Raw genomic sequence first — 25,089 nt, 5'->3', positions numbered from 1 at the left:
TCAGTTATCAAAGATGTGATAACAGTACATTTGGAAAGTGGTGAAATCATCGGACAAAGTCAGCATGGATTTGTGAAAGGAAAATCATGTCTGACGAATCTCATAGAACTTTTTGAGGATGTAACTAGTGGAGTGGATAGGGGAGAATCAGTGGATGTGGTATATTTGGATTTTGAAAAGTCTTTTGACAAGGTCCCACACAGGAGATTAGTGTGCAAACTTAAAGCACACGGTATTGGGGGTAAGGTATTGATGTGGATAGAGAATTGGTTGGCAGACAGGAAGCAAAGATTAGGAATAAACGGGACTTTTTCAGAATGGCAGGCAGTGACTAGTGGGGTACCGCAAGGCTCAGTGCTGGGACCCCAGTTGTTTACAATATATATTAATGACTTAGACGAGGGAATTAAATGCAGCATCTCCAAGTTTGCGGATGACAACGAAGCTGGGCGGCAGTGTTAGCCGTGAGGAGGATGCTAAGAGGATGCAGGGTGACTTGGATAGGTTGGGTGAGTGGGCAACTTCATGGCAGATGCAATTTAATGTGGATAAATGTGAGGTTATCCACTTTGGTGGCAAGAACAGGAAAACAGATTATTATAAAACAGATTATTATCTGAATGGTGGCTGATTAGGAAAAGGGGAGGTGCAACGAGACCTGGGTGTCATTATACACCAGTCATTGAAAGTGGGCATGCAGGTACAGCAGGCGGTGAAAAAGGCGAATGGTATGCTGGCATTCATAGCAAGAGGATTCGAGTACAGGAGCAGGGAGGTACTACTGCAGTTGTACAAGGCCTTGGTGAGACCACACCTGGAGTATTGTGTGCAGTTTTGGTCCCCCAATCTGAGGAAAGACATTCTTGCCATAGAGAGAGTACAAAGAAGGTTCACCAGGTTGATTCCTGGGATGGCAGGACTTTCATATGAGGAAAGACTGGATCAACTAGGCTTATACTCATTGGAATTTAGAAGATTGAGGGGGGATCTTATTGAAAGGTGTAAAATCCTAAAGGGATTGGACAGGCTAGATGCAGGAAGATTGTTCCCGATGTTGGGGAAGTCCAGAACGAGGGGTCACAGTTTGAGGATAAAGGGGAAGCCTTTTAAAACCGAGATTAGGAAAAATTTCTTCACGCAGAGAGTGGTGAATCTGTGGAATTCTCTGCCACAGGAAACAGTTGAGGCCAGTTCATTGGCTATATTTAAGAGGGAGTTAGATATGGCCCTTGTGGCTAAAGGGATTGGGGGTATGGAGGGAAGGCTGGGGCAGGGTTCTGAGTTGGATGATCAGCCATGATCATACTGAATGGGGATGCAGGCTCAAAGGGCCGAATGGCCTACTCCTGCACCTATTTTCTATGTTTCCATGTTTCCATGATTTATAATTAAAATTTTTACTATTTACTATTGATTTGTACTCCAGGAAGCGCAAAGCGCAGAATCAAATATCGCTGTGATGATTGTACGTTCTAGTATCAATTGTTTGGTGACAATAAAGCATAAAGTATAAGAACCTTGAAGCCCCCTCCCCATTTCCCTTTCCATGGGAATACCATCTGAATAGGTTAAAGATGACAGGTTAACCTCCCCTTCTCAACGATCTGAACAACTTAACCCCCCTGCCCACTTCAGGTATGCCCCCGTGCACTGGGTTTCAGTGATTTGTGTACAAGGGCTCCAGGTCTCCGGGACCAATACCTTTGCCTAGATTCACCATAGGCAGAACAACTCAGTGTCTATTATTTCTCCAGCATCACTTTCTGCCACCCTGTAACTCCATCTGCTCTGCCCCTGCCTACTCTCTCAGCTTGACTTCATCCACATGAAACTTCTCATCACTGTTCACAAACCCACCTCGCTCTGCGTCATCGGTAAACCTGTCAACATTATGCTTCTTCCCTCGACCCAACTGCTCAAGTTTACGTTTATTGTCATTCATCCAGTCACATGTATAGAGAAATAGAAAACAGCGTACCTCTAGGGTCAAGATCCAAAACAGTACATACAGTCACACACAGCACAATATAGGCACACAGCACATATACAGTGGCGTGCAGAAGTTTGGGCAGCCCAGTCAAAATTCCTGTTACTGTGAATTGCTAAGCGATTAAAAGAGGAACTGATTTCCAAAAGGCATAACGTTAAAGGTGACACATTTCTTTAATATTTTAGGCAAGAAAACTTTTTTATTTCCATTTTTTACAGTTTCAAAATAACGAAAAAGGAAAAGGGCCCAAAGCAAAAGTTTGGGCACCCTGCGTGGCAGTACGTAGTAACACCTCCTTTGGCAAGTATCACAGCTTGTAGGCACTTTCTGTAGCCAGCTAAGAGTCTTTCAATTCTTGTTTGGGGGATTTTCACCCATCCTTCCTTGCAAAAGTCTTCTAGCTCATTGCAGTCAAAAAGTTCTATTTTAACTTCATCAGTCCACAGGACTTGTTTCCAAAATGCATCAGGGTTGTTTAGATGTTCCTTTGAACCTTTTGAATAGAACTTTTTGGCCGCAAAGAGCAAAGGTATGTTTGGAGAAAAGAGGGTGCAGAATTTCATGAAAAGAACCCCTCTCCAACTGTTAAGCCGGGGGTGGATCGATCATGCTTTGGGCTTGTGTTGCAGCCAGTGGCACGGGGAACATTTCACTGGTAGAGGGAAGAATGAATTCAATTAAATACCAGCAAATTCTGGAAGCAAACATCACACTGTCTGTAAAAAAGGCCAAAGATGAGAAGAGGATGGCTTCTACAACAGGATAATGATCCTAAACACACCTCAAAGTGCATAATGGACTACCTCAAGAGGCGCAAGCTGAAGGTTTTGCCATGACCCTCACAGTCCCCCGACCCAAACATCATCGAAAATCTGTGGATAGACCTCAAAAGAGCAGTGCATACAAGACGGCCCAAGAATCTCACAGAACTAGAATCCTTTTGCAAGGAAGAATGGGTGAAAATCCCCCGAACAAGAATTGAAAGACTCTTAGCTGGCTACAGAAAGCGTTTACAAGCTGTGATACTTGCCAAACGGGGTGTTACTAAGTACTGACCATGCAGGGTGCCCAAACTTTTGCTTTGGGGCCTTTTCCTTTTTTGTTATTTTGGAACTGTAAAAGATAGAAATAAAAAAAGTAATCTTGCTTAAAATATTGAAGAAATGTGTCATCTTTAGCTTTATGCCTTTTGGAAATCAGGTCATCTTTTACTCGCTTAGCTATTCACAGTAACAGAAATTTTGAACAGGGGTGTCCAAACTGCCACTGATACATATACACACAGATACACACAGCACTCACACACAGACATATACACAGGCAGAGAGACCTATACACATACATACCACACAGACATTCACACACAAGCATTTACACACAAGTACGCATAGACTCTTACACTGACACACACTTGTGCACACTCCCACTCTCAGACACAAACACATGTAAACCCTCACAGACACAGATGTGCACACACATCCAGACTCTCACACTCACAACTCCAGTTGAACTCTGTCTTTTTGTATATTTCCCCCTAGCTGTCAGTCTGTGGTTTTGTATTGCCATGTGCTCCTGTCCCCGGTCCTGCTCTACTCCGGCCCCTGTATTACTGAGTACTCCGTCTCTCACCTGTTTCTCATTATTACCTGTATTGCTGCCACCTGTGTGTCATTGTGCTCCACCCATCATCTGCCTCTCTGTTTATTGCTCAGTGTATTTCAGTCCTGTGTTTTCACCTGTTTGTTGCCAGATTGTGCCAGTGAGTTTTTCTGAGCCTTTCCTGCATTTGTATCTGTACTCTGTCTGTCTGAATATCGATTCTACCTGTTTCCAATTCTGGATTTTGGATTTCTGTGGAATTTTTGATCTCTGCCTGAACTTTGACATCGACTTTGTTGCCCCTCTGGATTTGCTACTTAGTAAATATCACAGTGCGCACAGTACTGGGTCTGCGATTGGGTCCCTGCTTCAGTGTCCTGACACACACACACACAGTGCTCAGACAGACTCATATGCAAACTCATTCACAGACATACAAATATAGCCACCTACACAGAGATACTCACACACAGACACACACTCACGTATACATACTTATTGGCATGAAATTACACTGGCATGAGAGGGGAACTGGCCGAAGTTGACTGGAAAGGGACATTTGCTGGAAAGACAGCAGAGCAGCAATGGCTGGAGTTTCTGTGAAAAATGAGGGAAGTGCAAGACAGATATATTCCAAATAAGAAGAAATTTTCAAAGGGAAGAAGGACAATACGGTGGCTGACAAGTGAAGTTAGAGCCAAAGTAAAAGCAAAAGAGAGGACATACTAGGAAGCCAGAGCTAGTGGGAAGATAGAGGATTGAGAAACTTTTAAAATCTTGCTGAAGAAAACTAAAAAGGTCATTAGGAAGGAAAAGATGAATTATGAAAGGAAGCCGGTGACTAATATCAAAGAAGATACTAAAAGCTTTTTTAAGTATATAAAGGGTGAAAGGGAGTCAAGGTTAGATAGGACTAATACAAAATGGCGCTGGAGGTATTGTAATGAGAGATGCAGAGATGGCAGAGGAACTGAATGCGTATTTTGCATCATTCTTCACAGTGGAAGACGTCTGCGGTATACCGGACATTCAAGAGTGTCAGGGAAGTGAAGTTTGTGCAGTGAAAATTACCACTGAGAAGATGCTCAGGAAGCTTAATGGTCTGAGGGTGGATAAATCTCCTGGACCTGATGGAATGCACCTTTGGGTTCTGAAGAAAGTAGCTGAAGAGATTGCGGAGGCATTAATGATGATTATTCAAGAATTGACAGATTCTGGCATTACACTGGATGACTGGAAAATTGCAAATGTTACTCCGCTATTTAAGAAGGGTGGGAGGCAGCAGAAAGGAATCTGTAGACCTGTTAGCCTGACACCAGTGGTTGGGAAGTTGTTGGAATCCATTGTTAGGGATGAGATTACAGTGTACCTGGAGGTACATGACAAGATAGGCCAAAGCCAGCATGGTTTCCTGAAAGGAAAATCCTTCCTGACAAACCTACTGCAATTCTTTGAGAAAATTACAAGCAGGGTAGACAAAGGAGATGCAGTAGACGTGGTGTACTTGGATTTTCAGAAGGCCTTTGACAAGGTGCCGCACATGAGGCTGCTTAGCAAGATAAGAGCCCATGGAATTACAGGGAAGTCACTAGCATGGGTGGAGCATAGGCTGGTCGGCAGAAAACAGAGTGGGAATAAAGGGATCCTATTCTGGCTGGCTGCTGGTTACTAGTGGAGTTCCACAGGGGTCAGTGTTGGGACTGCTGCTTTTCACGACGTATGTCAATGCTTTGGACTCCGGGATTAATGGATTTGTGGCTAAGTTTGCTGATGATACAAAGATAGGTGGAGGAGCAGGTAGTGTTGAGGAAACAGAGAGCCTGCAGAGAGACTTAGATAGTTTAGGGGAATGGGCAAAGAAGTGGCAAATGAAATACATTGTTAGAAAGTGTTTGGTCATGCACTTTGGTGGAAGAAATAAACGGGCAGACTATTATTTAGATGGGGAGAGAATTCAAAATGCAGAGATGCAAAGGGACTTGGGCATCCTCGTGCAGGATACCCTAAAGGTTAACCTCCAAGTTGAGTTGGTTGTGCAGAAGGCAAATGCAATGTTGGCATTCATTTCCAGAGATATAGAATATATGAGTAGGGATGTGATGTTGAGGCTCTTTCAGGCACTCGTGGGACCACACTTGGAATATTGTGTGCAGTTTTGGGCTCCTTATTTTATAAAGGATATACCGACATTGGAGAGGGTTCAGAGAAGATTCACGAGAATGATTCCAAGAATGAAAGGGTTACTGTATGAGGAACGTCTGGCAGCTCTTGGGCTGTATTCCCTGGAGTTCAGGAGAATGAGGGGGGATCTCATAGAAACATTCCGAATGTTAAAAGGCCTTAACAGATTAGATATGGCAAAGTTATTTCCCATGGTAGGGGAGTCCAGGACAAGAGAGCACGACTTCAGGATTGAAGGACGTCCTTTTAGAACTGAGATGCAGAGAAATTACTTTAGTCAGAGGGTGGTAAATCTGTGGAATTTGTTGCCATGATTAGCTGTGGAGGCCAAGTCATTGGGTATATTTAAGGCAGAGATAGATAAGTTCTTGATCAGCCAGGGCATCAGTGTATGGGGTGAAAGCAGGGGAGTGGGGATGACTGGAAGAACTGGACCAGCCCATGATTGAGTGGCGGAGCAGACTTGATGGGCTGAATGGCCTACTTCAGCTCCTATATCTTCTGGTCTTATACACATATACAGCAACAAACCTTCACACATACATAGAACATACAACATAGAACATAGAATAGTACAGCACAGTACAGGCCCTTTGGCCCACAATCTTGTGTCGACCCTCAAACCCTGCCTCCCATACACATGCACATACAGACTCAAACACACACAAGTACACAAACACACGCTCATATTCACACACACACAAGCACACACAGACACACATGTACAAACTCACCCAGTGTCATACACACATTCACACACATGCATATATGTAGAGAGACATATACACACAGATCTACACATACAGACTCTCACACACAGACAGATACACATACACACACACACACGCACATGCAGATATACACACACACATCAATACACATACACTCACACAGGCAAATACAGGGACATGCACTCACATACAGACACCCACCCCCACACATAGACAGATACACACACCCACAACCACAAACATGGACACACACTCAGATGCGCGCGTACACACACACACACACACACACACATACACACACACCAACACACACACACACACACACACACACACACACACACGGACACACACACGGCCACACTCAGACACAGACACATGGACACACTCAGACACAGACATGTACCTACACACAGGCATATACACACAGACGCACACACATAAACACAGATTTTGTATACACACACAGACACACACACACACATACACACCACTCATAGAAACACACACACCAACACCCACATACACACACACACACATACACACCACTCATAGAAACACACACACCAACACCCACATACACACACACACACATATGGACAGACTCAGACACAGACACATACCTACACACAAGCACAGACACACAGACATGCACGCACATGCACACTCTCATGCACACAGACACCTACATACAGACGTTCAGATATAGACAAACACAGACATGCACTCACTCTCGTGGTCATGGGATGTAGGAGGTGATTGCTCTACAATGTGCTCTTGTGGATATGACCCGTTTGAGATTTTATTTGTTGATTTATTTAGAGAAACTGCACAGTAACTGGTCCTTCCGGCTCATTGAGCCAACGTCGTCCATTTACACCCATCTGACCAGTTCACCCACTAACCCGTACATCTGACCAGTTAACCTATTAACCCATACATCTGACCAATTAACCCACTAACCCGTACATCTGATCAGTTAACCCACTAACCCGTATGTCTTTGGAAAACGGGAGGAAACAGGAGCACCCAGAGAAAACTGCCATGGTCACGGGGATAACGTGCAAACTCCTTACAGACAGGAGTGGTAATTGTGGGCACGTTGGTGGCATTGTATTAGCACTGTGCTAACCCCTACACGAACATGCCACCTCGTACTACCCAGATCTAGAATGAAAAGTTGGCCATTTGATTACTAATTTCATTAGTTTAGCATAACATTGTGGGCCGAAGGGCTTGTCCTGTGCTGTACTGTTCTGTGTGCTATGCTGTAATAATAATACCCCAAGTGGGAGACAGGGGAGACAGTGGGATAGAGGAAAAGATTTCAGGCTTGCTCAGAGACAAGAGCGAGAGACCGATGGTGGGAGACTGATGTGTGAATCACTTTCCAGTCCGTACAGAGCCACATGTCATAAGCTCAAATAGAATCACAGCACGGGAGAAGTCAGCTCAGCCCATCTAGACTGTACTGTGTCTGTGATTCTCCACTGGCCTCAGTGAGCTAAAAACAACAGCAGAGCTGTTTAAACGAAGAGGAGGGGAGAGAGTGGAAAAGGCTGATGCTGAAAGGGACCTGTGTGTCCTTGAACACCAGTTGCAGAAAGCTAATATGCAGTTTCAGCAGGCAATTAGGAAGGTAAATGTTAAGCTGGCATTTATTATCAAAGGATTTTAGTACAAGAGGTAAGGTGTCTTATTGCAGTCACACAGGGCTTTGGTGAGACCTCACCTGGAGTATTATCAGGCACAGAGTTATGCTGCACAGAAGTAAGTCCATCAGCCCTCCATGTCTATACTGTCCCAAGGCACCGTCTACACCAAAGTCCATTCCCCAGCCCTTGTTCCTCTCCTTCCTCCCTAAGTGTCCAGATACTTGTTCAATGTTGAGAGGGTTTCTGCCCTCACCTCCCCCTTCAGGTAGTGAGTTCCAGATTTCTAAGGATGAGAATACTTCTCCTCAGAACACAGAACAGTACAGCCTGGGACAGGCCATTTGGTCCTTGATGTTGTGCCAATCTTGATGCCAATTGATACTATGCATCATTCATATCCATCTACTCCTTTCATAGCCATGTATCTGCTGAAACAGCTCTTAAGCTCCCCCAGAATGCCCACTAGAGAGAGTGATAGACATAGTGATACAATAAGCCAGAGCAGGTGTGGAGAGGATGTTTCCTACCATGGGTGAACAGAGATGAAGAGGAATTTCTTCAGCCAGAGAGTGGTGTATTGATGGAATTCATCGCCACAAATGGCTGAGGAGATCAAGTCATTGGGTATATTTAAAGCGAAGGTTGGTAGGTTCTTGATTAGTCAGGGTGTTAAAGGTTATGGGGAGAAGACAGAAGAATGGGGATCAGAGGGATAATAGATAAGCCATGATGGGTTAAAGGAACAGACTCAATGGGCTGGAGCTGGAAAAGGCATCTAATAAGGGTAATGACACAATTGTAATGGGGGACTTCAGTACTCAAGGTGATTTGGAAAATCAGGTTGTGTCGGATCGCAAGCGAGGAAATTTGCTGAATGGCTACGAGATGGCTTTTTGGAGCAGCTTGTGCTTGAGCCTACTAAGGGAAAGGCTATCTTTCTTAGATTGGGTGCTGTGTAATGACCCAGATCTTATCAGGGAGCTTAATGTAAAAGAACCCTTAGGAGGCAGTGATCATAATATGATTGAATTCATTCTGCAATTTGAGAGGGAGAAGCATAACTCACATGTATCTGTTTTGCAATGGAATAAAGCGAATTACGGAGGCATGAGAGAGGAGCTTGCCCAGGTGAATTGGAGGAGATACTGGCAGGGATGATGACAGAAGAAAGGTGGCTGAAGTTTCTGGGAATAGTTCACAAGGTGCAGGATAGATATGTCCCACAGAGGAAGTAGTTCTCAAATGGCAGGGGTAGGCAACCGTGGCTGACAAGGGAAGTTAACGACTGCACAAAAGCCAAGGAAAGGGCATATAAGGTAGCAAAAATGAGTGGCAAGTTGGATGATTAGGAAGCTTTTAAAATCTAACAAAAGACAACTAAAAAAGCTACAAGAAAGGAAAAGATGAAATATGAGGGCAACTAGCCAATAATATAAAGCAGGATAACAGAAGTTTTTTTCAGTTATACGAAGAGTAGAAGGGAGGTGAGGGTTGATATTGGACCACTGAAAAATGATGCTGGGGAGGTAGTAATGGGGAACAAAGAAATGGCAGATGAAGTTAATAGGTACTTTGCATCTGTCTTCACTGTGGAAGACACAAGCAGTGTGCCAGAAGTCTGTGAGTGTCAGAGAGAAGTGAGTGCCACTGCTATTGCAAAGGAGAAAGTACTAGGGAAACTCAAAGGTCTGAAAGTGAATAAGTCACCTGGACTAGATGGACAACATCCCAGAGTATTAAGAGATGTTGCTGAAGAGATCGCAGATGCATTAGTGGTGATCTTTCAAGAATCACTTGACTCTGGCATGGTCCTGGAGGACTAGAAGATTGTAAATGTCACACCACTCTTTAAGAAGGGAGGAAGGCAAAAGAAAAGGAGTTAACGTAAACTCAGTGGCTGTTGCACGGGGCGACAGAGGAGAACCCAAGTGCAGGACACCGGCACGTCGACTGAGTTGGGGATGCTGGCGTAGACATAGATGTAGAACAGCAACCCGGAGGAATCTTAACAAGGAGACGGGATTTACAGGGACTATCTGGAAACTAGAGCTGAACTTGGAACTAAACTTAGAACTAACGGTTCTAATCCAACAAGAGAACGAAGTATTACACGAGAATGGACCAACAAACTGGCTGTAACTGCTACTCAGAGCAACCCTGATGCAGAGATCAAACTGTCTGTCGTTCTTTGGTGTTTGTCTCTTCTTGCCCTTGCCTCCGTGGGGTAAGTCAGGCCGTTCTGCCATTGCCTTGCGGGGGGAGCTGTCTTGTCTTGTCCTCGCCTCCGTGGGGTAAGTCAGGCCGTTCTGCCGTTGCCCTGCAGGGGGTCCTGTCTTGTATTGTCTTGTATTTGCCTCTGTTGGGTAAGTCCAGCCGTTCTGCCATTACCCGACGGATGGTTCTGTCCCACCTTGGTGTGGAGAAGTTGATTCCCAGCTTGTCAAGTATAAGTCCCGGCTCTATGTCTATGTACTGTCCTGTCTCATGTTGGTGTCATGTTAAAGATGAGTCCTAACTTTTTGAAGGATAAATCCCGGCTCTATGTTGATGTACAGTTCCCAGTCTGTTTCTGAGCTCCAGCCTCCGAATTACCAGCTTCTGCAGCCTCAAGACCAAGACCCCAGCCTCAAGCCTCAATACCCAAGACCCCAGCCCAAGACATAGAAACATAGAAAATAGGTGCAGGAGTAGGCCATTCGGCCCTTCGAGCCTGCACCGCCATTTATTATGATCATGGCTGATCATCCAACTCAGAACCCTGCACCAGCCTTCCCTCCATACTCCCTGATCCCTGTAGCCACAAGGGCCATAACGAACTCCCTCTTAAATATAGCCAATGAACTGGCCTCAACTGTTTCCTGTGGCAGAGAATTCCACAGATTCACCACTCTCTGTGTGAAGAAGTTTTTCCTAATCTCGGTCCTAAAAGGCTTCCCCTTTATCCTCAAACTGTGACCCCTCATTCTGGACTTCCCCAACATCGGGAACAATCTTCCTGCATCTAGCCTGTCCAATCCCTTTAGGATTTTATACGTTTCAATCAGATCCCCCCAAAATCTTCTAAATTCCAACGAGTACAAGCCGAGTTCATCCAGTCTTTCTTCATATGAAAGTCCTACCATTCCCGGAATCAATCTGGTGAACCTTCTTTGTACTCCCTCTATGGCAAGGATGTCTTTCCTCAGATTAGGGGACCAAAACTGCACACAATACTCCAGGTGTGGTCTCACCAAGGTCTTGTACAACTGCAGTAGTACCTCCCTGCTCCTGTACTCGAATCCTCTCGCTATAAATGCCAGCATACCATTCGCCTTTTTCACCGCCTGCTGTACCTGCATGCCCACTTTCAATGACTGGTGTAAAATGGCACCCAGGTCTTGTTGCACCTCCCCTTTTCCTAATCGCCACCATTCAGATAATAATCTGTTTTCCTATTTTTGCCACCAAAGTGGATAACTTCACATTTATCCACATTATATTGTTCTGCCATGAATTTGCCCACTCACCCAACCTATCCAAGTCACCCTGAATCCTCTTAGCATCCTCCTCACAGCTAACACTGCCGCCCAGCTTCATGTCATCCGCAAACTTGGAGATGCTGCATTTAATTCCCTCATCCAAGTCATTAATATATATTGTAAACAACTGGGGTCCCAGCACTGAGCCTTGCGGTACCCCACTAGTCACTGCCTGCCATTCTGAAAAGGTCCCATTTATTCCCAATCTTTGCTTCCTGTCTGCTAACCAATTCTCTATCCACATCAATACCTTACCCCTAATACAGTGTGCTTTAAGTTTGCACACTAATCTCCTGTGTGGGACCTTGTCAAAAGCCTTTTGAAAATCCAAATATACCACATCCACTGGTTCTCCCCTATCCACTCTACTAGTTACATCCTCAAAAAATTCTATGAGATTCGTCAGACATGATTTTCCTTTCACAAATCCATGCTGACTTTGTCCGATCATTTCACCGCTTTCCAAATGTGCTGTTATCACATCTTTGATAACTGACTCCAGCAGTTTCCCCACCACCGACGTTAGGCTAACCGGTCTATAATTCCCCGGTTTCTCTCTCCCTCCTTTTTTAAAAAGTGAGGTTACGTTAGCCACCCTCTAATCCTCAGGAACTAGTCCAGAATCTAACGAGTTTTGAAAAATTATCACTAATGCATCCACTATTTCTTGGGCTACTTCCTTAAGCACTCTGGGATGCAGACCATCTGGCCCTGGGGATTTATCTGCCTTCAATCCCTTCAATTTACCTAACACCACTTCCGTACCAACATGTATTTCACTCAGTTCCTCCATCTCACTGGACCCTCTGTCCCCTACTATTTCTGGAAGATTATTTATGTCCTCCTTAGTGAAGACAGAACCAAAGTAATTATTCAATTGGTCTGCCATGTCTTTGCCCCCCATAATCAATTCACCTGTTTCTGTCTGTAGGGGACCTACATTTGTCTTTACCAGTCTTTTCCTTTTTACATATCTATAAAAGCTTTTACAGTCAGTTTTTATGTTCCCTGCCAGTTTTCTCTCATAATCTTTTTTCCCTTTCCTATTTAAGCCCTTTGTCCTCCTCTGCTGGACTCTGAATTTCTCCCAGTCCTCAGGTGAGCCACTTTTTCTGGCTAATTTGTATGCTTCTTCTTTGGAATTGATACTATCCTTAATTTCCCTTGTCAGCCACGGGTGCACTACCTTCCTTGATTTATTCTTTTGCCAAACTGGGATGAACAATTGTTGTAGTTCATCCATGCAATCTTTAAATGCTTGCCATTGCATATCCACCGTCAACCCTTTAAGTGTCATTTGCCAGTCTATCTTAGCTAATTCATGTCTCATACCTTCAAAGTTACCCCTCTTTAAGTTCAGAACCTTTGTTTCTGAATTAACTATGTCACTCTCCATCTTAATGAAGAATTCCACCATATTATGGTCACTCTTACCCAAGGGGCCTCTCACGACAAGATTGCTAATTAACCCTTCCTCATTGCTCAAAACCCAGTCCAGAATAGCCTGCTCTCTGGTTGGTTCCTCGACATGTTTGTTCAAAAAACCTTCCCGCATACATTCCAAGAAATCCTCTTCCTCAGCACCTTTACCAATTTGGTTCACCCAATCTACATGTAGATTGAAGTCACTCATTATAACTGCTGTTTCTTTATTGCACACATTTCTAATTTCCTGTTTAATACCATCCCCGACCTCACTACTACTGTTAGGTGGCCTGTACACAACTCCCACCAGCGTTTTCTGCCCCTTAGTGTTACGCAGCTCTACCCATATCGATTCCCCATCTTCCCGGCTCATGTCCTTCCTTTCTATTGCGTTAATCTCATCTTTAACGAGCAACGCCACCCCACCTCCTTTTCCTTCATGTCTATCCCTCCTGAATATTGAATATCCCTGAACGTTGAGCTCCCATCCTTGGTCACCCTGGAGCCATGTCTCTGTGATCCCAACTATATCATACTCATTAATAACAATCTGCACTTTCAATTCATCCACCTTGTTACGAATGCTCCTCGCATTGACACACAAAGCCTTCAGGCGCTCTTTTACAACTCTCTTAGCCCTTATACAATTATGTTGAAAAGTGGCCCTTTTTGATGCTTGCCCTGGATTTGTCGGCCTGCCACTTTTACTTTTCTCCTTACTACTTTTTGCTTCTACCCTCACTTTACACCCCTCTGTCTCTCTGCACTGGTTCCCATCCCCCTGTTGTGAACTAACCTCCTCTCGTCTAGCCTCTTTAATTTGATTCCCACCCCCCAACCATTCTAGATTAAAGTCACCTCAGTGGCCCTCGCTAATCTCCCTGCCAGGATATTGGTCCCCCTAGGATTCAAGTGTAACCCGTCCTTTTTGTACAGGTCACGCCTGTGCCAAAAGAGGTCCCAATGATCCAAAAACTTGAATCCCTGCCTCCTGCTCCAATCCCTCAGCCACGCATTTATCCTCCACTTCATCGCATTCCTACTCTCACTGTCGCGTGGCACAGGCAGTAATCCCGAGATTATTACCTTTGCGGTCCTTTTTCTCAACTCCCTTCCTAGCTCCCTATATTCTCCTTTCAGGACCTCTTCCCTTTTCCTACCTATGTCATTGGTACCTATATGTACCACGACCTCTGGCTCCTCACCCTCCCACTTCAGGATATCTTGAACACGATCAGAAATATCCCGGACCCTGGCACCAGGGAGGCACACTACCATCCGGGTCTCTGGACTGCGTGCACAGAATCGCCTATCTGACCCCCTTACTATCGAGTCCCCTATCACAACTGCCCTCCTCTTCCTTTCCCTACCCTTCTGAGCTACAGGGCCGGACTCTGTGCCGGAGGCACAGCCACTGTCGCTTCCCCCGGGTAAGCCGTCCCCCCCAACAGCACTCAAACAGGAGTACCTATTGTCAAGGGGCACAGCCACTGGGGTACTCCCTATTACCTGACTCTTCCCCTTCCCCCTCCTAACCGTGACCCACTTGTCTGCCTCCCGTGACCCCGATGTGACCACCTGCCTGTAACTCCTCTCTATCAACTCCTCACTCTCCCTGACCAGACGAAGGTTATCGAGCTGCAGCTCCAGTTCCGTAACGTGGTCCCTTAGGAGCTGCATCTCGATGCACTTGGCGCAGATGTAGACGTCCGGGAGGCTTGGAGACTCCAGGGCCTCCCACATCCGACACCGAGAGCAACAAACTGCCCTCACACTCATACTGCCCCTCTCCTCAAATAACAACAGAAAATGAATACCAAACCTTCCTTGCCTCGCCCGTTTCCACCTAAGCCCGTTGAGCCGAAGCCCTTAAGTCTTCACTCTGCTCCCGGCTCACTCCGCCGCCCGCAAACTACGCTGCCCACTGTATGAGGCTCTGTTCCTTTTAAATCTGCCACGCTGCGCTGCCCGATGTCACACGCCTGTGCAGTCCCGCCTCTCTGAACGCCGTTGGAGAAAAAAAAAACGAAAATTTCAAAAATGTCTTCCTCCGCACTCCTGCTCCGACTCTCAGACTTCCTTCTTCTTCTTCAGACCCCAGCCTGCAAGCGTCAAGATCAAGACCCCAGCCTCAAGCTTGAAGACCCCAGCCTCAAGCCTCAATGCCCAAGACCGCAGACTCAAGCATCAAGACTCAAGACCTCAGCGTGCAGCCCCCAGCCTCTAGACCCCAGCCATGTCCTGTCCTGTAGTCATGTCATGTCCTTGCCTGGTTCTGGGGCCTGAGCCCGAGGCAGGACCCAGGTTCTGGGTCCTTGTCCAGTCTCTGGCTTGGAGCCCAAGCCCAGGCTCCTAGTGCATAGTTCCTTGTCCGGGTTCCCTGTCTTGTCCATGTCCTAGCCCAGGTCTGCACTCTTGTCCCTGTTCCTTGTCTGTATCCTGTCATGTCCCTACTCTAGTCAAGTCCTGTTCCTTGTACTTCAGTGTCTGTGTCTCACATTTGGGTCCATTCTTAACGTCCCCCATTGGGACAGTGGCTGGGAAAGTGCTGGAATCTGTTATTAAGGATGCAGTTTCAATGTATTTGGAGACCAATGATAAAATAAGTTAAAGTCAGCATGGTTTCTGTATAGGGAAATCTTGTCTTCGATGAAGTACCACGTAAAGTGGACAGAAGAGAGGAAGTGGATGTCATTAATTTGGATTTTCAGAAGGCATTTGATAAAGTGCCACACACGAGGCTACTTAACAATATAAAATCCTATGGTATTACAAGAAAAATACTAAATGGATAAAGGAATGGCTGACAGGCAGGAGGCAGTGAGTGGGAATAAAAGGAGCCTTTTCTGCCCATGACTAGTGATGTTCCTCAAGTGGTCACTATTGGGACCACTGCTTTTCACATTGTTTGTCAATGATTTAGATAATGGAATTGATAGCTGTGTGGCAAAGTTTACGGATGATGCAAAGATAGGTGGAGGGGCAGGTAGTGCTGAGAAAGCAATGTGATTGCAGCAGGACTTAGACAAATTAGAAGAATGGGCAAAAAAGAAGTGGCAGATGGAATACAGTGTTGGGAAATGTATAACAATGCATTTTGGTAAAAGAAATATGTGGACCTTCTCCCATATCTAAAAGGGGAGAAGGTTCAAACATCAGAGGTGCAGAAGGACTTAGGAGTTCTCATGTAATTTATAGGTTGAGTCAGTGATACAGAAGGCAAATGTAAAGTTGGCATTTCTTTCAAGGGGAATGGAATATAAAAGCAAGGAGATAATGCTGAGCATTTATAAGACACCAGTCGGGCCACACTTGGAATATTCTCAATAGTTTTGGGCCCATATCTCAGAAAGGATGTGTTGTCATTGGAGAGAGTCCAGAGGAGGTTCACAAGGATGATTCTGGGAATGAGGGGGTTAACATATGAGGAGCGTTTGGTAGCTTTGGGCCTGTACTCACTGGAATTTTGAAGAATGTGGGGGGATCACATTGAAACCTACCGAATGTTGAAAGGACTAGATAGGGTGGATGTGGAGAGGATGTTTCCTATGGTGGGGGGTATCCAGAACTAGAGGGCACAGTTTCAAAACTGAGTGGCAACCTTTTAGAACAGAGGTAAGGAGGAATTTTTCTTAGCCAGAGAGTAGTAAATCTGTGGAATGCTCTGCCACAGACAGCAGTGGAGGCCGAGTCCGTGGGTGTATTTAAGCAGAAGTCGATTGTTTCCTGATCGGTCAGGACATCAAAGGATATGGCGAGACAGCAGGTGTATGAGTGGAATCCAAGATCAGCCATGATGGAATGGTGAAGCAGACTGAATGGTCTGAATGGCCTAATTCTCCTCCTATGTCTTGTGGTCTTATGGCCGGAGGCTTAATTCTACTCCTATGTCCCCTCTAAGTCTCTCACTTTCCATCTGAACTTCTGCTTGGGACATGACTGGGATGAGGAGATCTTTCCTGTGGCCTGCACTAGTGATGATGTGGAAGGAGTGAAGCCTCTGGACTGGGTCTGAGTAGCCTTAGGTGATATTCAGTGCAGTTTTAACAAATGAGAGTTGTTCTCATTCAAACAAGGCATTGTTAGAGCGTCAACAGGTTGGGGGTTCTCCCTGCGACTGAGGATTCTGGGGCAGGGTCTCGGGGTGATGGGTAGGTCAGAGGAGGTGAGACATGCAGTATCTGTGTTTAAAGTAGGGTAGAGCTGTGGAATTCCTTACACTGCAGGTATGTAGATCCCAGGATATTCAGGTATCCACGGAGAGAGATCAGCCATGTGGCGATTATCAGCCATGATCTGAAGGCAGGGCAGGCTTGAGGGGCTGAACAGTCTGCTGCCAGTGATGTCTGCATTGTGGAAAGCAGCACACCATATTGTGCATACCACACCATATTGATATGCACAGTGACATACTAACATCGCACACACAGTGACACAAACACTCACACCGATACACACCAACACACACACACACACACACACACACACACACACACACACACACACACACACACACACACACACACAGAGTGGCATAACTACTCACAGTGAAGGTCTCTCTCACACACACTGGCACATATGATTACACACACGTACATTCACATGGAGAAGGCAGACGCAGTATCACACACAATACAATACACTCACACAGACATACAGACACACTGATACACAGTCTCATACACACAGTCATGCAGAAACACACACACGCGCGCGCATACCCAAAGCCCACACACACAAATATTAACACACACTTACATACACAGACATGACACTCACAGGCACAGTAATCTGTCAGAGAAACGGACTTATTATTCCATGAATAAAGATGACCGTCTCGCTGTCTGAACCTTCTGCAAACTCTCCGAAGCAGCTCATCCATCCCGGGAAATATTCATGAGGATCAGATCCGAGCTCCAGAAAGTCCACATCAGGCAGAGATTCTCACTTCCAATATCTCTCTAAACATATTTGCTTCTGTGATGAGCAGCTTCAAATGTCACTCCAGTCAGTCTCTGTGCTGCCGTGTCGGTGTTGTGTTGAGCGGGAGAGGCACCCTGGCGAAACAATCCCCACCCCCACCCCGTTCAGATCTTGTCGTGTCCCTTGGGTGGTCTGTACCCCACAAACCGGAGACAGGGATGGAGCAGGTGGGGAGGGCCATCCTCCAGGAGGTGTGGGGTTCAGGTAATCACCCAGCACCCAGGTCATTCAGCCCATCGAGACTGGGAACACCCAGGCCATTCAGCCCATTGAGACTGGGAACACCCAGGCCATTCAGCCCGTCGAGACTGGGAACACCCAGGCCACCCAGCCCATTGAGCCTGTAATGTCCTTTTCTAAGAGTCTTTGATTAGTCTCCTCATTTTGTTAATAGTCAGACTTATCCATCATGGATCAGGCCCATTCCCCACCACTTCTCTGCTGTCTGTCTACACCAACCCACTCCCCACTACTTGGTCTATACCCCTTTCTGCCTTAGTGATTGAAGTGCTCATCTAGATACTTGTTCAGTATTATGAGGGTCTCTGCCCCTACCTTCCAGAAGTTCCAGACTACAACCTCTCTAGGGAAAATATTTCCATCTTAGATCAGCTCTTAATCTCCTTTACATCACATTAAAATTATATGTAGTGGGTACTTTATTTGGTTCCTCCTGTAACTAATAAAGTGGCCACTGAGTGTATGTTCGTGATCTTCTGCTGCTGTAGCCCGTCCACTTCAAGCTTCGACATGTTGTACATTCAGAGATGCTCTCCTGCACACTAACACATGGTTATTTGAGTAACTAGCACCTCCTGTCAGCTTGAACCAATCTGGCCATTCTCCTCTCACTCTCTTGTTATGAACACATTTTCACCCACAGAATAGCCGCTCACTGGCTGTTTCTTTTGTTATTTTTCATACCATTCTCTGTAAACTGCGGCGACTGCTATGTGTGAATATCCAAGGAGATCAGCAGTTTCTGAGAGACTCAAATCACCAGGTCTTGCACCAACATTCATTCCACAGTCAGTCACTTTGATCGTATTTCATCCCCATTCTGATGTTTGATCTGAAAACTGAACCTCTTGATTAGTTCTGCATGCTTTTATCCATTGAGTTGCTGCCACATGATTGGCTCATTAGATATTTGCATTAATGAATATGTGTACAGATATACCTAATGAAGTTGACACTATGTGTAAATCCCTCCTTAGCTAAGAGGAATGTTTCCCACTATCCATACCCATCATGACTTATCTAAATGGAGTCAAGTTAGGAAAAGGGGAAGTACAACGAGATCTAGGTATTCTTGTACATCAGTCACTGAAAGCAAGCATGCAAGTACAGCAGGCAGTGAAGAAAGCTAATGGCATGCTGGCCTTCATAACAAGGGGAATTGAGTATAAGAGCAAAGAGGTCCTTCTGCAGCTGTACAGGGCCCTGGTGAGACCACACCTGGAGTACTGTGTGCAGATTTGGTCTCCAAATTTGAGGAAGGACATTCTTGCTATTGAGGGAATGCAGCGTAGGTTCACAAGGTTAATTCCCGGGATGGTGGGACTATCATATGTCAAAAGATTGGAGCGACTGGGCTTGTATACTCTGGAATTTAGAAGGCTGAGAGGGGATTTTATTGAAACATATAAGATTATTAAGGGATTGGACATGCTGGAGGCAGGAAGCATGTTCCCGCTGATGGGTGAGTCCAGAACCAGGGGCCACAGTTTAAGAATAAGGGGTAGGCCAATTAGAACGGAGTTGAGGAAAAACTTTTTCACCCAGAGAGTGGTGGATGTATGGAATGCTCTGCCCCAGAAGGCTGTGGAGGCCAAGTCTCTGGATGCTTTCAAGAAAGAGATGGATAGAGCTCTTAAAGATAGCGGAATCAAAGGATATGAGGATAAGGCAGGAACTGGATGCTGATTGTGGATGATCAGCCATGATCACAGTGAATGGCGGTGCTGGCTCGAGGGGCCAAATAGCCTACTCCTGCACCTACTGTCTATTGTCTATTGACTTTGTACAGCTCTATCAAATTCAGATTGATCTCAGAGTTGGATTCAGATGTATTTATCACATGCACATTGAAACATACAGTGGAATGTGTAATCTGCATGAACAACTAACGCAGTGGAGGATGTGCTGCCCCCAAATGTGCAAACAACCTTTCTCAAGTATGTGAAAAATAAAAGAGAGATGAGAGTGGATATAGGACCGCTAGAAATGAGGCCAGAGAAATAATAACAAGGGACAAGAAGATAGCAGATGAACTAAATGAGTATTTTGCATCAGTCTTCACTGTAGAAGACACCAGCAGTGTGCCTGATGTTGTAGTGTGGAAAGGAAGAGAAGTGGGTGCTGTTACTATTACAAGGGAGAAGGTGCTCAAAAAGCTGAAAAACCTTAAGGTACATAAGTCATCTGAATCAGATGAACTCCACTCTTGGGTGCTGAAAGAGGTAGTGTCAGAGATTGTGATGGCATTAGCAATGATCTTTCAAAAATCATTGGACTCTGGCTTGGTACCAGAGGACAAGAAAATTGCAAATGTCACTCCACTCTTTAAGAAAGGAGGAAGGCAATTGACAGCTATGACTTCTGAGCAGGTGGTTACACCCAGAGAGCAGAATTAAGTAAGTAGATGGATGAACACTGAGAGAGGTAAAAGGGGAAGGAAGTCAGTGTAGGGTTCCCTTGTGGCCATTCCACTCAGCAACATGTATATCCCTTTGGATACTGCTGAGGGGGATGACCTATCTGGGCAAGGCAGCAGCAGCCAGACCCATAGCACTGTGGTCAGCTCTGAGCCCCAGACACGTAGGGTGAATGGTGAAGTCAGGCGGAGCAGTAGTCATAGGACACTGAGGGGGACAGATAGGAGATTCGGTGGTAGCAAAAGAGATGCCAAGATAGTGTGTTGCCTCCTGGGTACTAGGGTCCACGATGTTTCTGAGCAGTTGCAGAATATTCTTGAAGGGGAGGGTGAGCAGCCGGAGGTTATGGTACATGTTGGTACCGATGGCATAGGCAGGAGAGGGGTAGAGGTTCTGTGCAGTAACTTTAGGGTATTAGGAAGGAGGATGAAGAGCAGGACCTCCAAAGTGGAAATCAAATTACTCCTGGTGCAATGAGCTCGTGAAGGTCAGAACAGGAAGAAAGTGCAGAGGAATGAGTGGCTGAGGAGATGGTGCAGGGGGCTGGGGTTCAAATTCTTGGATCATTTGAACCTTTTCTGGGGAAGAGGTAAACTGTACAATTGGGACAGTTTGCACCTGAACTGGCAACGAACTAACATCTTGGGAGGGAAGTTTGCAAAAGCTATTGGGGAGGATTTAAACTAGATTTGCAGGGGGGTGAGAACTGAAGTGAAGAGGCAGAGGATAGGGTGGTTGGCACCCAAGTACAGACAGGTTGTGGGGAGCTTGTCAGGAAGGATAGATGGATGATAGAGCAAAGAAGCACTCAGCCAGATGGTTTGAGATGTGTTGACTTTAATGCAAGGACTATCAGAAACAAGATGGACGAACTTAAAGTGTGGATCAATACGTGGAACTATGACGTTGTGGCCATTACAGAGACTTGGATATCTCAGCAGCAGAAATGGTTCAAAAAGGACAAGGAGAGACCAGAGAGATGAGGGCATGGCATTGCTAATGAGGGATAGTATCACAGCTCATGGCATTGCTAATCAGAGATAGTGTCAAGGCTGTAGAAAAGGAGCAAGTCGTGGAAGGATTGTCTGCTGAGTCAGTGTGGGTGAAAGTCTGAAACAGGTTGGGGGCATTAACTCTACTGGGTGTTTTTATAGACCTCCCAATAGTAACAGAAACAGTGAGGAGCAAATAGGGAGGTAGATTCTGGAACGGTGCAATAATAGTAGGGTTGTTGTGATGGGTGATTTTAGCTTTCCTAATAGAGTATTGTGTTCAGTTTTGGTCACCAAATTACAGGAAGGATACAAATAAGGTTGAAAGAGTGCAGAGAAGGTTTACAAGGATGTTGCTGGGACTTGAGAAACTCAGTTACAGAGAAAGGTTGAATAGGTTAAGACTTTATTCCCTGGAGCGTAGAAGAATGAGGGGAGATTTGATAGAGGTATATAAAATTATGATGGGTATAGATAGAGTGAATGCAAGCAGGCTTTTTCCACTGAGGCAAGGGGAGAAAAAAACCAGAGGACATGGGTTAAGGGTGAGGGGGGAAAAGTTTAAAGGGAACATTAGCGGGGGGCTTCTTCACACAGAGAATGGTGGGAGTGTGGAATGAGCTGCCAGACGAGGTGGTAAATGCGGGTTCTTTTTTAACATTTAAGAAAAAATTGGACAGATACATAGTTGGGAGGTGTATGGAGGGATATGGTCCGTGTGCAGGTCAGTGGGACTAGGCAGAAAATAGTTCGGCACAGCCAAGAAAGGCCAAAGGGCCTGTTTCTGTGCTGTAGTTTTTCTATGGTTTCTATTGACTGGGATCTCCTCAGAGCAAGGGGTTTAGATGGGGCGGAGTTTGTTAGGTGTGTTCAGGAAGGTTTCCTGATGCAATATGTAAATAGCCCAACCAGAGGAGAGGCTGAACTTGATCTGGTATTGGGAAATGAACCTGGTCAGGTGTCAGATCTCTTGGTGGAGAGCATTTTGGAGGTAGTGCCCACAAATCTATCTCCTTTACCATTGCACTGGAAAGGGATAGGAGCAGATAATTTGGGAAAATATTTAATTGGGGTAGGGGGAAATATGATGCTATTAGGCAGAAACATGGGAGCATAAACTGGGAGCAGATACTGTCAGGGAAATACACGGCAGAAATGTGGCAAATATTCAGGAAACAATTACATGACGTTTTACATAGGTCTGTTCCATTGAGGCAAGGAAAGGGTAAAATAACTATGCTGTACAAAGGATGTAGAACATCTAGTTGAAAAGAAAAGCTTATGAAAGGTTCAAGAAAATAGGTACTTTATACATTTCTACTTTCTATTTTATACTTTCTACTTTGGACTGTTAGAGCTGTAGAAAATTACAAGGTTGCCAGGAAGGAATTTAAGAATGAAATTAGAAAAGCTAGAAGGGGCTATGAGAAGGCCTTGGTGAGCAGGATTAAAGAAAACTGCAAGGTATTCTACATATATGTGAAGAGCAAGAAGATGAGCCATGTGAGACTAGGACCAATCAGGTGTTATAATGGAACCGTGCACATGGAGTCGGAGGAGGTAGTGGAAGTGCTTAATGAATACATTGCTTCGGTGCTCACCAGGGAAAAGGACCTTGTCAATTGTGCAGATGACTGACAGTGGACTGAAATGTTTGTGTATATAGACATTAAGAAAGAGATGTGCTGAAGCTTTTGAAAAGCATTAAGTTGGATAAGTCACCGGGACCGGTTGAGATATACCCCAGGTTACTGTGAGAAGCGATGCAGGAGATTGCTGAGCTTCTGGCAATAATCTTTGTATCATCAATAGGGACAGGAGAAGTACCAGAGGATTGGAGGGTTGCAAATGTTGTTCCCTTGTTCATGAAAGGGAGTAGAGATAAGCCAGTAAATTACTTAAGTAGTGGACAAGATATTGGAGAAGATCCTGAGAAGCAGGATATATAAGCATTCGGAGAGACATAATCTGATTAGAGATAGTCAGCATGACTTTGTCAAGGACAGGTCATGCCTTACAAGCCTAATTGAATTCTTTGAGGAAGTAACAAACACATTGATGAAGGTAGAGCAGTGGATGTAGTGTATATGGATTTCAGTAAGGCATTTGATAAGGTTCCCCATGCAAGGCTCATTCAGAAAGTAAGGAGGCATGGGATCCAAGGAGACCTCACTTTCTGGATCCAGAATTGGCTTGCCCACAGAAGGCAAAGGATGGTTGTAAATGGTTCATATTCTGCATGGAGGTCGGTGAGTAGTGGTGTTCTGCAGCAAATAATTCTGGGAACCATCCTTTTTGTGATTTTTATAAATGACCTGGATGAAAAAATAGATGGGTGGGTTAGTAAGAAGATTAGGGATGTTGTGGATAGTCTGGAAGGTTTTAGAGGTTAAAGGGGAACACTGATAGGATGCAGAACTGAGCTGAGAAGTGGCAGATGGAGTTCAACCCAGATAAGTGTGAAGTGGTTCATTTTTGAAGGTCAAATTCGAAGACAGAATATAATATTAATGGTAAGACTCTTGGTAGGGTGGAGGATCAGAGAGATCTTGGGGTCCATGTCCATAGGACACTCAAAGCTGCTGCACAGGTTGACAGAGTTGTTAAAAGGTATGTGGTGTGTTGGCCTTCATCAACCCCATGAGATTGAATTCAAGAGCCATGAGGTAACGTTGCAGCTATATAAGATCTTAGATGGACCCCACTTGGAGTACTATGTTCAGTTCTGGTCACCTCACCACAGGAAGGATGTAGATACTATAAAAAGACTGCAGAGGAGATTTACAAGGATGTTGCCTGGATTTGGGAGCATGCCCTATGAGAATAGGTTGAGTGAACTTGGCCTTTTCTCCTTGGAGCGATGGAGGATGAGAGGTGACCTGATAGAGGTGTATAAGACGATGAGAGGCATTGATCATATGGATAGTCAGAGGCTTTTTCCCCAGGGCTGAACTGGCTAACATGAGGGAGAATAGTTTTAAGGTGCTTGGAAGTAAGTACAGAGGGGATGTCAGGGGTAAGTTTTTCACACAGAGAGTGGTGGGTGCATGGAATGCACTGCCAGCAACGGTGGTAAAGGTGGATAAAATAGGGTCGTTTAAGACATTCTTAGATAAGTACATGGAGCTTAGAAAAATAGAGGGCTATATGGCAGGGAAAATCTAGGCAGTTTCTAGAATAGGTTACATGGTCATCAGCGCAACGATGTGGGCCAAGGGGTCTGTAGTATGCTGTAGATTTCTATGTTCTATGTTTACTGCAGCAGGTCCTGAAAGGCTTGTGAATGTAGAGGGTAAAATGAATGCAGCAAGATGCAGGGAAATCCTGGAGGAAAACCTGACGCAGTCTGCAAGAGAACTGT

Source organism: Mobula birostris, chromosome 12 (assembly GCF_030028105.1).
Source record: "Mobula birostris isolate sMobBir1 chromosome 12, sMobBir1.hap1, whole genome shotgun sequence".
In the NCBI taxonomy this organism is placed as follows: domain Eukaryota; kingdom Metazoa; phylum Chordata; class Chondrichthyes; order Myliobatiformes; family Myliobatidae; genus Mobula; species Mobula birostris.
The sequence above is the reverse complement of the archived record's forward strand: the minus strand, read 5'-3'. Positions refer to the sequence as shown.